The following is a 5,729-nucleotide window of genomic DNA, read 5'->3' on the forward strand; positions in this document are numbered from 1 at the left end:
TATGGGAGACAATGCATTTGAGCTCAACATTCCCCCATTCCTTGGCCTGCACCCAATGTTCAATGCAAACTGCCTTCGGCCATACTTTCCAACATTGCTAGACACATTTGACATTGCAGAATAGCTCACACCCATAGAATTAAATCCAGATTGCATGGAATGAGCTGCAACTGATCGGATCATGGACACACAGATCAAGAACACTCGCCAACAGAATATCCAACTATATTGAGTTGTCAAAGCAGGCCAACTCCTTCACCAGGGCAAGTGGCTCACTAGAGACCAAGTTCAGCAAAAGTTTCCTCATCTCATGGAGGAACTCAACACAATGGGGACCATTGCTTCCTAAGGGGGGAGGAATGATCGAGGTGGATATTGGTGGCCACCTGCCAAGTCCACCTATACCCCCACCATTGTTTCTCTCAGCATTTTCAGTTTCCTTAATTATAGCACAACTTACAATTTTTAGCAATTTTTCGGGTCTTGAACTTCTGGAGCCGTTTTGAGGCCCTAAACAACGTTTTTTGGGAAATCTAGGGGAAACATGGGTCCATGGACAAATGTTGCTCTTCCCAAAGTGGTATTGCTTAGATAGACCTTTCTAACAAGCTATTGTATGCATCAAACAGAGATCGTATGCCAAAGTTACGACCCCGGGAAGTTGATGTACCAATTTACCCAAACAGGGCCCATAGTTTGGTGTTTCATCTTCTAAGGTTAGGTTTTGGAATGTTAAGGGTTTTCCATTGTTTCTCAACAATAAATAGGCCTTTGAGCCTCATTGTAACACAGTTCAAAGGCATGTAGCCACCACATCTCTTCTCAGAGATAAGCTACCATCGTCCTAGCTGGTTTATTTCCATTACTGTTTGTAAGCATATTTCAGTATTTTACATTAATGAAATGAAGTATTATTTCCGCTGCATATCTGTGTTTATGGTTATCTCTGTAATTTGTTGCGTTCCTGTTTAAGTCTGGATCAAACACCATCAACACTAAGTAATTATAGGCATGATTATAATGAAATTGATGTTAGAAGGCCACACACTTTCTAAGTAGTTTTGGGCCTCTAGGACCATTCTTCCTCATTTTGGTCAATATCTTTGACTTGAGAAGAATGTCTATCCTATTTCAGACCATTCTCCTTAAGGTAGAATGTTTACCGCCTATTGGACCATTATCCTATGGTAGAATGTTTATCCCCTGATGCTATCATATCAACAATATCTACCATTCTCCTAGTCAACCTAATCCAGAGAAAATGTATGTCCTTAATGCTACTATCTCATCACTCCTTGTTGGGAGAGACACGCATAATCATTTCAAGCTTATCCTTGAAGTATTCAAATTTCATCCTGAGATCAATCTACATGATTGTAGAACTAGATCCATACTGCTCTCTTTTGTACCATGTCTTGGTACTACATCTCAAGGTGCCGCAACCTCTCAACATGTTATCACCTGCACTTGATCAAACAATTTTGTAAGTATTTTTTGAAGCCCTACTGCTTCACAACTTGTCATCGAGCTCCAATATACTTTTCCATTTCAATACAAAATGCAATTGATGTCTACTTCATGCTCATAGTCATAATAGATCCTAGACTGAAACAATATTCGGATGAAATTTTCCTGTCTTCAACGCTCTCTGCTTAATCTAAACATGTAGTGTACTTCACCATTTAGGACAAATCTCAAAACATAATTGTCTTTTCCATGAATAATTGTACCATTCTGGTACACCAACCTTTTTATTGGGTCTATCACCACAACTACTTCCCTACCATCTTGGGAGGTGCTCCCTCACATAATGAGACACATCTTTTTGTGGTAATTCTAGCTGCTCCCTTTGCCACTGTAGCCTTTTAGCATATTAGCTATCTATTATGACAATGTCAATGATAGTCCATAACTTTGAACTTAGATATACTCTCTCTAAAGCTAATAGAAGGCTCTTTAACTTCTCCCAGAGGCAATTCTTTATGCCACAACTTCTCTTTCTAACACACGTCCTTCAACTTTTGTTAGAGACAATCACATGAGATCAACCAAGCTTAGCATGTCTACTAATACTAATCTTCTTGTGAACATGTGCCCTCAATCTTTAGCTTTGTTGGTAGACAAAGATCAACTCGTTTCCTTGCATAGGTTTATATGTGATATTCAACTTCCTTACTTCACCAAAGCTCTAATACCATGTTGAAAAAATAAAGCGTAATTGGATACAACCACTATTTCTGAACTATGGTAATTACTTGTGAATATATATTATAGTTCTTTTGTCTTCATCAAGCAATCACACTTCAGAACTTCAACCAATAACCATGAAAGGAAAGTAGAGATCACAGTGTTGAAAAGTTGGGATATGTGAGATCACATGTCTAAGAGAGAGAGAGAGAGAGATATGACAATGATGATTCAATATTTGAAATCAAAAAGTTCAAGTGTATTTTATACCCAAGATACATATATCTTAAATTAAATCATGTCTCCTTGTAAATTAAAATCTAGTAAGACTACACATTTACATTTTTACTCATATTTGTTGAAGTGTTGAAGTGTTGAAGTTCACGTAAATGACAATGAACAATAACTCTTGGTAAGTATATGTATTTATGTCTTGTTCGTTATCTCATCTTCTACACAAATACTTTCTTAAATTATGGTGGGTGGTAACTTATGGTAAATATGTTATTTATGTGAGTATGCATTATTTTCATGGATCTTAATTTTAGGTGGTTTTTTCTAATTTAACATTCAATTTTCTTTCGTGTTTTTATATAATATTATAAGTACATCAAGGATTATGAAGATCGACCATAACTACATTCTTCAACACCTTATTGTTCAAGATGCCTCTACCAGATGTTAGTGAAATTGAGCAACTGAGTATTATGAAGGGTGATGTTGATATTATTTAAAGTCATCCAAATAGATCAAACCTTCTTTTATCTAGGTGGAGAGCTCTAGTTAAGTTCAGTCAGCCTACTCCAAAGAAATAGGCACCAATCAAACTCCTTGGGTAATCAGCCCCAACTTGTATACTCCAAATTGCCTTCTCTCATCACCCACAAAATTAGTTTCCCTCTTTTTCATTCACTCAATGAGATGTAACAAATTATTTTCTAAGTTAAACATCAATCTCCATGTATATAAGGGAAAGTATGCATAAGTATCAACGAGTTCTATCTTTTGTCTTTCAAATGTAATCTTAAATATGTAACTCCAAACCTCATAGAGACCATGGAAAGGTTATGCTGGTAAAATTCTATGAGTAATTAAATTGGTCAGGCAATAGGGACATAGTTGCGTGGGAGCCATTGCATTTTTATCTTTGGGATGTTGAAATAAAATACACTTTTGTTGTGCAACCTTAACAATGCACTGTAAGTCGTTCATCAGGTGTGTTGGAAGGGGTAGGGCCCCCTCTCTTTGGTATAACTTGCATTTCTTTTTTCTGTAGATAGTTGCATTATATTTGTTAGTTGCAGGCTTGTTCATTGTTACTTGAATTTTCATTACAATTTTGTTCCTTTGATTTTGTGCACTTCTTTCATTGAATAGTGTTGTAACAAAATTCTAGTAGTATGTTTTTAAATACCCAAGGGTCTTAACATTGTTAAAGGAACCTTGAAGAGGTTGTAAAAATCCTTAAGAACTGAAACTATAACTAGAATATCCATTGGGAAAGGTTTGATAATTTGAATGTTTTCTGATTCTAGTTCTAACTATTTGATGAGGCTACAAATTTTAGTCTAGTAAGGGAGAAATCAAATGTCATATTGACCTTTAAGAGAATTGAACCTATTTCCCCTCTAGTTTGATTTTTGGAAGTGATCTCTCATATGAGTGAGTGCATTAGATGAGATTCGTACCTAACCCGACATTTATTTTGCCAACACGTAATAAATTTACAAGCATCTTTTGCCAATGCTTCATAAATTTACGAGCATCTTTTCCCAATGCTTCATAAATTTACAAGCATCCATATAGTCAATAATTTAAATTACCTTACACATATAGTACACATTTGAAAATGCATACACCAAAAAACACAATCAAACTAAATTATTTAATTAAAATTTCAAAGCTTTGTGAAATTACACCACTTGTTACATATTCATTTATATTTTACAAAATAACATAAAATTAAGTTTATATCTATTAAACACTTAAAAAAAATAAAAAAATTTAAAATTTTAATAAAAATATAATTACGCCGTAAGGCGTTTCCCTCTGAGATCCATCCCCCATTTTGCCTACGTGTCCTCCTCTGACGCCGTACGATGAGATGTTAGACGATTACAAACACCACAACCGTCGATCAAAAATGTCACTGAGGCGGTCCGGGTAATGAAGAGCGCGGAGTGCCAATCGCCGGTCCGGGTAATGAAGAGCGCGGAGTGCCCATCGCCATTCCAGAGGTAGGGTTTCTCCAATGGTGTTCTCCAGGCGGGCGTCAGGACTTGCCTCCTCTGGATCCCTCAGGAGATTTGAAGATGATGTGACCGCTACCAAATATCTCGATCATCCCTGTTGCTGTTTCTAGGGTTAGATCGAACGATCCAGGTGAGCGCAGGTCAGTTCAGGTGTAACTACCCCTGCCCCCTCCACCGTTTCATCGGGTCATTTGTCATGCATACTCAGCTCTGTAAACCTCTGTTGTGTGCAATATCAAACCCGTGTCCGAATTGACCTTTGTCTCATGCTTGGGGGGCATTTTCATTGTCATTCAGCTTTCCGATTAGCAATTGCTCAGGTTTATCTCTTATTTTTTCGTTCCATGAACCCCTTGGGACTTCTTTTGCAGAATTTCTAGAGAGATTGGTTGTTCGAAATCACTGAGAGGTAATTACTCTTATGTACCCTGGGTTTCTTCTATACATATTTATAAACTTTGGGGTTCGTAACTTCCTCTAACCCTCCATTAAATTTTGTTGCAGGTTTGGTCAAGGAGCCAGATTCCCTTGCTATGCTCGAATACCAAGTTCTCGATGTCGCCGAAGTAGACTTCCACGAACTCCAGTCATCATGGTATTCATATTATTTTCAATCCTCTCTTCTTTTAAACAAGGAAAGGTTATTTTCCATCTTTACGCATTTTCTTATGGCAAGGTTAATATCTCTCGGTTTCCATTGCGGCATCAGACCATTCACCAAAAGAAGTATTAAGGTAAACAATCCCTTTTTACTCATGTACTGCTTTCATTCCAGGTTGGAATTAGTTTGTTAAATTGTCATTAGCTTTTATTTATAGCTTAGGATCCAGAGGAACTCTGGCTGGTGTACTCATATTGGTTGCTTTCAAATTCTTGACTTTGTACATCCCAGCGCCAAATTCTTACATTGAATCCTTTGCTACCAGGTACTCCATTCACCAAAAGAAGTATTAAGGTAAACAATCCCTTTTTACTCATGTACTGCTTTCATTCCAGGTTGGAATTAGTTTGTTAAATTGTCATTAGCTTTTATTTATAGCTTAGGATCCAGAGGAACTCTGGCTGGTGTACTCATATTGGTTGCTTTCAAATTCTTGACTTTGTACATCCCAGCGCCAGATTCTTACATTGAATCCTTTGCTACCAGGTACTACTTCGATTGTTCCCCTGGTCGACCATCTCGTTAAAGCTTGCTGGCACAAATTTTCTGAGTTCTTATAGCTCGCTACAACTTGTTATTTAATGTTGTAACTCTCAGCATTAGTTGTCAGTGATGTCTAGGCCTTTTCT

At 37.2% G+C, this 5,729-nt stretch overlaps 1 long non-coding RNA gene across 1 annotated transcript; it reads left to right on the plus strand.

The window, feature by feature from the left end:
• Nucleotides 1-4,212: 4,212 nt before the first annotated feature.
• Nucleotides 4,213-5,729, plus strand: LOC149174472 (uncharacterized). Its single transcript, XR_016257930.1, has 3 exons — nucleotides 4,213-4,848; nucleotides 4,944-5,173; nucleotides 5,587-5,729. It is a non-coding gene; the product is annotated as an uncharacterized LOC149174472 (long non-coding RNA).

The sequence above is a fragment of the Pinus tabuliformis genome, chromosome 4_1 (genome assembly GCF_031772625.1).
Source record: "Pinus tabuliformis cultivar Carrire ecotype Pingquan chromosome 4_1, CPIR1, whole genome shotgun sequence".
NCBI classification, from domain to species: Eukaryota; Viridiplantae; Streptophyta; class Pinopsida; order Pinales; family Pinaceae; genus Pinus; species Pinus tabuliformis.